The sequence below is a fragment of the Atractosteus spatula genome, unplaced genomic scaffold, assembly GCF_055471065.1.
Source record: "Atractosteus spatula isolate fAtrSpa1 unplaced genomic scaffold, fAtrSpa1.hap1 Scaffold_158, whole genome shotgun sequence".
NCBI lineage: Eukaryota > Metazoa > Chordata > Actinopteri > Semionotiformes > Lepisosteidae > Atractosteus > Atractosteus spatula.
In genome coordinates, this window is record NW_028296717.1 from 23563 (window position 1) to 35371 (window position 11809).

The following is an 11809-nucleotide window of genomic DNA, read 5'->3' on the forward strand; positions in this document are numbered from 1 at the left end:
GAATAGATCTCGGCCCACCATCCCAATGCCTCCATCTCAAAACAGCAACCTCCCACTGCCCTTAGTCTGCAAGGCAGTCCTTGCAAGTGCGATGATGACGCCGGGACCTTCGTTGCCTATTGTACGAGCTGAACTTTTGTGCTCATCAATTCAACGTTCTTTCCATCAACTCATCTTGTCTTTTGACGCTTTGTGTTTTGTGCTCCTTTGACTATCGGCATATCGGGTGACTGCAAACACTGAAGTTCTTGCTTACGGAGTGTGGTACTGTACTGTCATGTTGACGCCGAGTGAATCTTTCTTTGGCAACATGGGCAGGCTGACAGCAGCGCGAGCGAAAGTAATGGCAAATTTCTTGACTTATTTCTGAATGTGAATGTTCTTTAGAAAAGGGATGCGGTGTTGTTCTCCCCCGTGTAAAGGTCACGCATTCCAGACGTGGTTATGAGCGAACAGTTGCCGCAAGTGTTTGAAAAGAGCAAGAGAGGAAGCAGCCCTGCCCCGTGTGAGGATCAAACTCAGGACCTTCAGATGATGAGACTGACGCGCTACCAACTACGCCAACGAGGCCAGCTGCAGTACACAGCCGGAAAGTTTGCCTCATATGGATTTCAGTCGCCCGTTCCCTAATCTTTAGACGCCCTCTGCTGGATGTTGCATTTGCCTTTTGATCTCACCGATACTTTTTTGGTCTGTTTCTGTTGCGAGTCCGTCTTTCAGATCTCACCTAGCACAAGTCTCTCTGGCTGAAGTGGCCTCTCTGCTTCAGCATCGTGCCCTCACTCAGCCATTAAAAACGTCACTCGGACTTCTGACATGCTGACATGAAATGTCAAGAGAGAGTGGCGGAGACGCTTAAGGCAGAGAGAAGATGAAGAGGGAGCGTGGCTGCGAAATGATTGACAGCTGCATGACGCTCTCCACGCAAGGCGTGACCACAGGCTAAAGGACACCTTTCGGCACATCAAGCTCTAAGCACACACCTGGAGGACGGGGGAAATGATCCCGCTACCTCTCGCATGCAAAGCGAGCGCTGTACCATGCAAGCTAAACCCCCTCGTGGGGGTTATGCCTCGGTGTTGCCTAGTGCCGCTTGTTCCACTCTTACCGGGTGCAGTTCACTGCCCTTTGTCTGCAAGGCAGTCGTGTAATTGCGGCTTTCTTGACTTATTGATGAAGGTCTGACTGGACGAGCGAATGAAGCCTCTCCCCCGTCCTCAAGCTCGCTGACAGAATAAAATGGAAAGTGCTGCCGTGGCTCATTGGTTTAGGGGTATGATTCTCGCTTAGGGTGCGGGAGGTCCTGGGTTTAACTCCTGGATGAGCCCTTGTGTGCTCTTTTTGTCCTCGTCCACAAGACTGGGAACTGATATCCACATCACCTTGCAGCATCTGCTTATGGCAAACGATGGAATGTGACTAATGACTGAACGAGCCTGGTGAATACTCATCACGTGGCATAATGAGAGCGTGCAGTCAGCTGTCCAAGGCAGCAACCTCATTGCTCGTTCAAAAGAACACGTACTGAAAACTCATCACCACTATGTCGTAAATGAGCACCGCGATCGCTTGTTGTCATGCGTCCTTACTTGGGAAATGCAGAAGCAAAAACTGCCCTCTCTCAGCCACCGAAACGTGTACGGCTCGCCTTGCACTCTCTGCGCCTCGCATATTTATGGAGCTGTCTGCTCTTCTTTCTGTTGAAGTACTCAAGTTACGGGGCGTACTGCAGACTATGATGTGCTCACTGACAGCTTTCAAGATTTGAAAACTATGAGCTTGATGGCTCAAGTCGAACGAATGTGGTTGTTACGCAATTGATGATCAAACGCACGTATTCTAACGATTCGTGAGAGTATGTTCTAAAGGTCCCTGGCTCGATCCCGGGTTTCGGCATTTTGTTTCATCGCTCCCTTTGTTCCTCTCTCCAGCGCCCCCTGCCTAAAATGACGCGTCCCTTTCTCAGCCCGAAACGCAAGCGATACACCAGCAGCAAACCCTACAGATTTCCGTAGTGTAGTGGTTATCACGTTCGCCTAACATGCGAAAGGTCCCAGGTTCGAGACCGGGTGAAAACAGCCTCTTCTTGCACGCTCCTGCACTTCACAGAGGTCTTGAACCACTAGTCATTTGTTCCCAATGTATTTCCAGTGCCTTCATGCACTCTTGTACCAAACGCACGTTCCTTCTGTACGCGGAGCCGATCATTTGCAATTGGGCTCTGCCGACAGACCAGGATGAGCTCTGTCGGCTCAAAAGCAGCGCAGGACCTGCAAGAACAACAGAAAGATTAGCATCCAGCGGGGGCTTCTTAGTGAGCCCAAGATCTCATCAAGAATCGGCTCCAGCAACAGGGCTGGGCGCATTGTTCCATTCTCCGACCACTCTCGGTGTAAACAAGTCCCTCCTGGTCTCTGCTTGAATTGCACTTTCCTACGTTTGCTTTGGTGTAACTGGCTTCCCCTGCATGGGCGAATGTGAAGAAGATCCTTAGTAAGTCATTGAAAAAACCCGAGAAGAGGTCGGAGTGGCCTCTGTCGTTCATCAACGATCCAGTCAGGCAGTACTCCTCTGTAAAGCGCCGTTCGTTCACATCGATTGGCTTTTTTTTGCCTTCATTCGTGCAAGTAGTAAAAGCAGACGCCCCTATTCTGCCGTGACCCGGATTCGAACCGGGGTTGTTGCGGCCACAACGCAAAGTACTGACCACTATACGATCACGGCGAGTTACCGATACACACGTGGCAGGGCGGAAAAGGCTGTGCTCTCTTCGTGTGACATAATTCGGAAAAGTCCTGACGTTGCATTTCAACTGAGTCCCAGTATACATCGACCCTTCGACACTCTGAGTGACAACTCTCTTGCGTGTTTTCTCTTATTTATGTAGTTTGCTTGCATGATGCCCGGAACAGCGGGGTTGTGTGCTCCCATATGGTCTAGCGGTTAGGATTCCTGGTTTTCACCCAGGTGGCCCGGGTTCGACTCCCGGTATGGGAACGTGTCAGTTTTGCCTCCTGCTTTCCAAAAGATCAGCACCGTGTACGAAGGAGCCGCATTAAAACTACTCGAACGTGCAAAACGTGCGAGAAGAGGGGGCGCTTGTTTCCAGCCGAAACTTCTCGCGTGTGAGACGAGCTGATCATCGCTGCAGGAGGTGGGAGGTTACTCTGGTAGACAGGGCTGACCTTCGGCAATAGGATTTATACTCTCCAAGATGATATTTGCACTTTCTGGAGAGGCGATTTTCTCCACTTCAGTAGCCCGATTTCGTCGATTGCGTGGAGAGGGCTGTAGAATGTGGCGCCGCCTTTCCTGCTCCGTCCATGACAGGCGTGCTGGTCTCTGGAGAGAGAGCACGGTCCATCAGCGCACTCCAATAAAGGCACTGGAAGCAGCTGAATCGCATTGGCGAAGCTCAGCACTGGGCCGCTGGGCACATCTTACCACCGTTTCCATAGTGTAGTGGTTATCACGTTCGCCTCACACGCAAAAGGTCCCCGGTTCGAAACCGGGCAGAAACAGACTTCTTTTGTCGCCACGCACAAAAGGGGATTGGGGATTCGCCTAGCGCTGTGATCGAACAGACCCACTCACCTCTTAGTGTGGCGGGATCTGCACAGTGCATGTCGCAGCGCATCCTGCTTTCACTTCAATGCGCGTCCTGATGTACCCCGGTCTCCCGCGTGACAGGTGGGGACAGGTGACAGGTCCGCGTGACAGGTCCTATACTAACGAGGAAGACATCGCTCTCTCCGACCCCCGGCATCGTGTCCCGACCCACCGTGCTGGAAGCCGACGCGTGCTGTGATTCCTTTACGGAGCAGAAATGACAACCGAGGAGCCGAGAGATCATTTCAGCATTTCGCGTCTGAACGGAAAACACAAACGACCAACTCGGAATGACTTGCCTTTGACGCTTATCAAAGCGTTCTTTGTGCATCGAACAGACCCACTCACCTCTTAGTGTGGCGGGATCTGCACAGTGCATGTCGCAGCGCTCCCTGCTTTCACTTCAATGTGCTTCCTGATGTCGAGTCGTGTGCCGTGCGGAGGCTCTGAAAGCGAGAGCAATGAAAAGGTGCACGACGCTGTGAAAGAAAACAGAGAAGTGAAAGGCAGTCCTTTCTCTAAGGAGGTAAAAGAAAAGCTACTCCCCATCGGGGAATCGAACCCCGGTCTCCCGCGTGACAGGCGGGGATACTTGCCACTATACTAACAAGGAAGACATCGCACTTTCCGACCCCCGGCATCATGTCCCGACCCAGCGTGCTGGAAGGCGACGCGTGCTGTGATTCCTTTACGGAGCAGAAATGACAACCGAGGAGCCGAGAGATCATTTCAGCATTTCGCGTCTGAACGGAAAACACAAACGACCAACTCGGAATGACTTGCCTTTGATGCTTATCAAAGCGTTCTTTGTGCACGACGACTGCGCCGCCTAGCAGATACAAATGGGTTGTACAACTTTGAAGTAGCAAATGGAAGAGGGCTAAGCCTCCTCTCTTTTAGCCCAGGTTCGATCTGTCTCCCAGAATCACCAGGGCGCACACACACACACCCGTGCCGTTGAAGTGCTCTGCTTCATTTCTAAGGGCAACTCAACATTCACTCCTACCCCGAGAACAGAAAAGACAGCTTCCGCAGCAACAACAGCTCAGGTCTCTGCACAGGAGCTAAGCTGCCCCCATCTCCTCTGCTCTGCTCTGCGGCTCCTGCGGAGCGGAGTCCTGCCTGGAGCCGTGTTTGCAGGCGGCGTCTCCCCGCGCTCTGTCTGTGCGTCGTGTCCAAGAACTCCTGGGAGGAAGAGAGAGCCCTCCCACTCGGGGGCTTTTCCACGGTCTGTGTGAGGAGGGGCGGGTGTGTCCAGTAGCTTATCGAGCGGAAGCCTGGGGCGGCGGAGAGCTGTGATCGTGCAGACCTTGAGGTGTCACCTCTTTGTCTGCTTTCCCGCCCCCCCTCCGCCCAAGCTCTGCTCCAGAGTAGCCCGGCAACCCCTCACACCTGCACGTGTCACAACCTAAGGTGTGGTCATGAGACACCCATGGGGTGTTGTTCTGTTCTTGCTAATTGTTTCCTGCCCGTCGCAGGAAGGAGTCCATGCGAGGAAGATGCGCTGGACAGAGCTCAGAGGGCGCAGCTGGGTGGCTTTCCTTCTGAATGACGTTTCTGCAACACTCTCCCGCTCCTCTTGGTGCGCTCATGCCGCAACACAGGAAGGCTGGAGCAGGTGGCTGTGCGCTCTGTGCACCGCCGAAATAGCTCAGCTGGGAGAGCGTTAGACTGAAGATCTAAAGGTCCCTGGTTGGATCCCGGGTTTCGGCATTTTGTTTCATCGCGCCCTTTGTTCCTCTATCCAGCGCCCCCTGCCTAAAGTGACGCTTCCCTTTCTCAGCCCGAAACGCAAGCGAGACACCAGCAGCGGTCCCTGCAGGTTTCCGTAGTGTAGCGGCTGTCACGTTCGCCTAACATGCAAAAGGTCCCCGGGTCGAGACCGGGCAGAAACAGCCTCGTTTTGCACGCTCCTGTACTTCACAGAGGTATTGAGCCACCGGTCATTTGTTCCCAATGTATTTCCTGTGCCTTCATGCACTCCTGTACCAAACGCACGTTCCTTCTGTACACGGAGCCGATCATTTGCAATTGGGCTATGCCGACAGACCAGGACAAGCTCTGTCGGCTCAAAAGCAGCGCAGGACCTGCAAGAACAACAGAAAGATTAGCATCCAGCGGGGGCTTCTTAGTGAGCCCAAGATCTCATCAAGAATCGGCTCCAGCAACAGGGCTGGGCGCATTGTTCCATTCTCCGACCACTCTCGGTGTAAACAAGTCCCTCCTGGTCTCTGCTTGAATTGCACTTTCCTGCGTTTGCTTTGGTGTAACTGGCTTCCCCTGCATGGGCGAATGTGAAGAAGATCCTTATTAAGTAATTGAAGAAACCCAAGAAGAGGTCGGAGTGGCCTCTGTCGTTCATCAACGATCCAGTCAGGCAGTACTCCTCTGTAAAGTGCCGTTCGTTCACATCGATTGGCTTTTTTTTGCCTTCATTCGTGCAAGTAGTAAAAGCAGACGCCCCTTTAGGGAGCCTGTCAGCACCCGGAGTTTTCCCCTTCTGTAAGCTCTCCATAGCCTCTCAGCTCTTCTACTGTCAAATCCCCCTCAAGAACTTCCCTATCTTCTTCAATCAAAACGTTTTCTAGCTTTGAGGTAAAAAAATGAATTTCTTCATCCTTTACCTCTGTAGAGCTGTACAGTCTTGAGCAGAAGTGTCACGCCCTCTGCAGCCAGAGGGCGGTCCTTCTCTGTCCTGTCCCTAGTTTCTGGTCTGCTGTCCTTCCTGTCCCTCTCTTTCCCTTGGGCTAAATATTTCCGGGTCTTGCACTCTGTCCTCGCTCAGCACTGACGTTCGGATGTCCTGAGACCCGCCTAGCACCAGGGCACCCCACGTCCGCTCCCTGAGGGCACAGGTTTCTATACGGCATTCCTGAACTCTTTGCACTAATTAGCCCGGGCCTTTTTCCCGTCTCGCCGCTACGCATATGGGTCTTTTTCCGCCCTCCTGCTCCCCATGGTTAGTACTCTTGGACGTCCGTGACAAGAAGGCCTCGATGCAGGAGATGATAGCACTCAGCTCTGTACTCTCTCTTCCCTCCTCAGCAACTACACTTTCCATGACAGACTTGGAGCCTACCACTTTCCTGAAAAAGAAGCGAGTACACTTCTCATTTTCTTCCAAGAACTGCACTCAGCTTCTTAACAGCACTCCTCGACTACTTTCTTCCGCTATGCTCCGGACATCCTTTTTTAAAAGGGTGATATCCTCGAGCACATCGAAGCCACTGTCTCGTGTAGAGACGTTGCAGCTGCCTCTGTTTCCTGGCTAGCACTCCTCTCCGTCTGGCAGCAGCCTTCCTTCCCTCAGCAATGAAAAAGGCCTTTGTCCTCACCTTCACCTCCTCCCACCACTCTCCTACTGACCCGTACAGACACTGCAAGGACAGCCACTGTGATAGTTTCTCCTTGTAGCGGGATACTACCCCCTCGTTCTCTAGCAGCTTTGTGTTGAGTTTCCAGAGGCCTGGGCCAAAGACAGTCCCGCCCTGGAGTTCCACTCTACACCTTAAAGCCTGATGATCTGAGAAGAAGACAGGCTGAAGAGTGACCCCAACAACTTTCACTCTCTCTGAGACAAAGCAATAGTCAATTCTGGAGCTGCTATTCCTCCCTGACCATGTATATCCTGCTGTTGTGGGATATATACATCTATATGTGTCTGAGAGTTTAAAGTCTTGAACTAAGTTTTGCAGGGCCAGTGAGCTGGAGTCCAATTTTATCGGAGAGCTAGACTGCCTATCTGTGTGCTCTAAGATTCAATTAAAATCTCCTCCCACTATCACGTCTGTGCTACATAACAATAGGGGAGAGAGTGCTTTGAGTAGCTCCACCCTTCCTCCCACGTCAAGTTCTTTGTTTGACTTGTCATTTGCTTTGGCTTTTCGGGACAGTTTGGCTGAAACAAGCACTGCCTCATCCTTTCTCATTTTGAGTTTATTGGCGTAGGCGTGAGGGAAATTCTTAAAAACATGTCCTTCCGAGCCACATAAATTGCACTTTGGCAGCATTGAACAGTCAGAGGCTAAATGTCCCTGTTTGTCGCAGGTCTTGCAGCATTTCACAGTGCAGGACGATGCCAGCTGACCCACACAACCACAGCGCCGACACACCTTTGGCTGTCCCACATGAAAAACATAGCCATTGCAGGCGCCCAGCCGGATTGTAGAGGGCAGGTGCCTTAAGCCTCCATTTACGTTGTCCGGTAGCAAGCGAACCTCGAATTTCTTTGCTCCTGTTTTTACACCGTCAACATCTCTAACCTCAGTTCCATGGTGGACGGTGCAGTACTGGTTAAGCCAGGTGTGAATGTCCTCCCTCTTTGCCAGTTCCGAGAACATAACAACATGCACCATTTTCCTCTCTCTCTGTGTCAGGGGCTGCAAGTTGATCTTCTCAAGTGCAGGAACTTTCCCTCTTTTTAACTCAAACACATCCACACATTGTTTAAACAGAGGATAGGTAGCAAAATACAACCTCAAATGCTTTCTGACCTGGGAGAGCGAAGATGAAATCCAAGTGCCGAGGTTCAAAGCCAAGTTCCTTCTGCAACACTTTTCTGCTGAACTGCATACGATCCATGAAGAGATCATCCAAAAGCTCAAAACGCACAGCATTCTTGTGGGATCCAAAGGTTGCCATTTCGTAAACTGCAAAACAAACACTGCTTCCACAAAACAAGAAAACAATCTAACTACTCCACCTACAGGCTGATCAAGGTATCTCCCCTGCCAGGTAAGTATGAGTTGTACAAGCCCCTGCAAGCGGCCCGCACCCACAGGACAAATCGCGCAGCCTAGGCCCGCTCCTCGCTCCGCACGCCACCGCCTCCTGCTGGGCCCACTCTTTCGCACACTCACATGCCACAAAACACTCAAAAGTGTGGGCAAAACGAGAAAACGAGCGCGCCGTTTCCTACACATCTGCAGTCGCCATTGCGCATTCGCAGCATGTCCCGGGACGCAATTCGGCCTCATTCGCATAACACCAGACCAGCAGATCACTATGCAAGCTCGCGTCGTGCGCCTTGAACTTGAACTTGAAATTGAGCTTGAACTTTATTGCCATATGTAACTGGTACTGGTACAATGGAATTCTTACTTACAGAAAGTCTCTCGATTGTAAAACAAGTGTAAAAAACAAGACAAAGTGCAAACAGTGCATCAAGACAATGTACAAACAAACAATAGACAATGTGCAAGTAAACATGTAGACAGTTTGAATGTAAACAATACAGACGTGTAAACAATGACTGGAGATGTGCAATAGATAAGAAATCATAAAGAGGTAGATGGTGATGGTGTAGGTGTGGTCCGAGGGGGATGGCTAAATGTGTTCGCCAGTCTCACTGCTTGTGGGTAGAAGCTATTGAAGAATCTAGTGGTAAGTGTCCGTATGCTCTTATATCTCTTGCCTGAGGGCAGTGGGGTGAAGAGCTCATGCGCGGGGTGGTGACTGTCCTCTGTGATGGCCAGAATTCTACCACGGCAGCGATCCTCATAGAGCTGTTTAATCTCGGTGAGACCGCAGCCGATGATCTTCTGGGCCATATTGACCATTCTCTGCAGTGCCTTTCTTTCTCGAGAAGAGGTGTTGCCATACCACACGGTGATCCCGTTGGTGAGGACGCTCTCGATGGTGCAGCGGTTCACCATCACATGTATTGGCATCCCCCATCGCTTGAGGCACCTCAAGAAATAAAGGCGCTGCTGAGCCTTCTTCATGATAGAGTCAGTGTTCAAAGTCCAGGTTAGATCTTTAGAGATGTGAATTGCCACACACCGAACAAACACCGGAGCCTTTTCAGCAATTTCCAAAAAACGGGCCTGCTTGCCTGCCCACAAGGCTCCGTCTCTTACCCGCTCTCCAGAGCCTGCTGCCTTCTGTGCTGTTCTCTCGGCACCGCTGCAGTGCACACAACTCCTGCAGCGCGGGGAGAAAGTTTCCACGCTCCGCCGCAGGGAAGGCTCGCTCCGTGCGCACACGTCCTTTCAATGCCAGTTCAACAAGTGCTCCGCATTAGCAGCGTCGGGGCTCCGGCATGTCGCACCTCACCTCACCTTGCACAGCCCCCTCCTTGAATGTCTGGCGCTGGGCATGCCCCGCTCTCCTCCACCTTATCTTATCGCGTGTGACCACCGACAATGGCCACAATGCCGGGGAATGGCACCTGTAAAGTGTTAATTGGGGCACAGGAACAGCCCGTCTCGTCTCGGGGGCCGGCTTCAAAGACAATACAGCAAACACAGCGGGGCGGGGGAAGAAGACGACACGACACATGCAGGTACATTCAGCTCTGGCGGGAACGAGTCATTTGTCGGTCTTTTCAAGTGCTGGGAGCCGAGTAATCCTTCGCTTGTATCGTTTCTCCCCGGTGACTAGATCTCACCCTGCGACTCTCGAATGGGCTCACCCACAGCAGCCCAGCAGGTGTGAGCCTAGCCGGCACCCGGATGGGAGATTCCCCCCGGAAAAGCTCAGGTTGCTGCTGCTCCTGCAAGAGGTGTGACTGGGACCAGTAGGGAGCGCTCACCCTGCGGTCTGTGTGGCTTTCTTATGCCCCAGCATCCTGATGGCGACACTCTGCTGCACAAACAGGCACCGTCCTTCGGGGGAGGCGTAAAACCGAGGTCCCGACCCTCCTTGGCCATTAAGAAATGCCAGTGCGTCTCTCAAAAAGAGACGTCGGGGTGTCACTCTGGTGTTAGTGTTCCCCTTTACCAATCAGTCGGGGTCTCTTCCTAATCCCTGTCTCATATGTAACAATCAATGACGAGGCCCCCCTGTCCCGCGATACTATACTTGTCTCCTGGCCGCTGGCTGGAGCCGTGAGATTTAGTACTCGCACAAGAGACCGGGGGCAGAGCGCGAACGCGGTCCCTCACCCCCCACAAAGTGTGCGCTCCAGGTTCTCTCTCGGGGCTCTGCAACACAGCAGAAAGACAGCGAGAAGGAGCCTCTTGCTCTGATGCCGCAAGGCCACAAGAGGGCGGAGGCGCCGCGCGCCCGGCTGACGTGTTGGACTGGTGCGCTTTATGTGCTGAAATAAACACGCGACAGCCCAGAAATGTTTGGAGTGCTGTGCACTGGAGGTTTTTGTCTTGTGAAGACTTGCCTTGTGCTCCCCCGAGCAGTTTGTTGGTTCTCCTCCAGTGCGGGACAAGCCAACACAAGGGAGCACATTCGCCAACATCCAGGTACGCAATGCGATTTGGAAAGAAGCTCCTTTCCAAAGAGTTGCACACGAACGATCCTTCAGTCCCACTCGGGGGGCACGGAGCTCCAGCCGCACACAGCTTCAAGTAGCGAGTCAGGCGCCATGGCTTTCACTTGTGGCCACACCACCCTGAATGTGCCCGATCTTGTTTGATCTTGGAAGCTAAGCAGGGTTGGGTCTGGTTAGTACTTGAATGGGAGACTGCCTGGGAATACCAGGTGCTGCAAGCTTTTGCTCTCTCGGCCAGCAGGGGTCGCCATTGGTACCGTAGGCTTTGGGAGGAAAACCAGGAGGATGGAAAGGTGATCTATAGCCTCATCTCTAGAGATGTTTTGTTGCTATGGCATGTGTGTGACCCATATAAAAAAAAAAAACATTTGTAAAACGAATATCGAAGCTGCCTCTAAATCTGCAAATGAAGATGAGTCGATAAACCACTTGTTTTTCGTATAACTATACATACAGATGCAGCCATTCAAAATGCGTGCGTTATTTTGCGGCATACCCCGGTGGGCGTGGCGCGGCATCTCGCAGTGTCACGCAGTGTGACGTGTTAATCGCGCGTCATTTGACGCTCTGCCGGAAACTATCCGGCGTCACCTTGTAAAACCGCCAGGGGGAGCTTAACCTCTCATGTACAGCATTTGAGCCTTTAATTTTGAACAGTGTATTACAGCATGTTAATCTTCAGTCATTAAAATGTTGGTATATTTTATGAAAGCAAGATTGCTCAGTTGGACAAAAGTACACAACCTACCTTTATCAGAAATATTTATGCATCAAAGCCTTTACCGGAGATATTACTAATAGTATTAATAATGGATGACTTTGGACAAGCTGTATACTCAAAGTATAATTTCTTTAGCACATTTGTACAAGCACTTGGAATCTGTCCAAGCCATACTTTGTCAGGCATTTTGTTTTACTTCAACGGGCATAAAAACTTCCTTGCTTTTAACAGGGCGTTTCATAATTTCTAACTAC

At 51.6% G+C, this 11809-nt stretch overlaps 3 non-coding genes and 1 pseudogene across 3 annotated transcripts; 2 read left to right on the top strand and 2 right to left on the bottom strand.

Annotated features, from left to right (window-relative positions):
- Nucleotides 1-497: 497 nt before the first annotated feature.
- trnam-cau (transfer RNA methionine (anticodon CAU)) lies at nt 498-570 on the bottom strand. The gene has a single exon. It is a non-coding gene; the product is annotated as a tRNA-Met (tRNA).
- Nucleotides 571-2652: 2082 nt separating this feature from the next.
- trnah-gug (transfer RNA histidin (anticodon GUG)) lies at nt 2653-2724 on the bottom strand. The gene has a single exon. It is a non-coding gene; the product is annotated as a tRNA-His (tRNA).
- Nucleotides 2725-2925: 201 nt separating this feature from the next.
- Nucleotides 2926-2997, top strand: trnae-uuc (transfer RNA glutamic acid (anticodon UUC)). Its single transcript has one exon. It is a non-coding gene; the product is annotated as a tRNA-Glu (tRNA).
- Nucleotides 2998-10936: 7939 nt separating this feature from the next.
- LOC148809187 (5S ribosomal RNA) lies at nt 10937-11055 on the top strand (annotated as a pseudogene).
- The last annotated feature ends 754 nt before the right edge of the window (nt 11056-11809 follow it).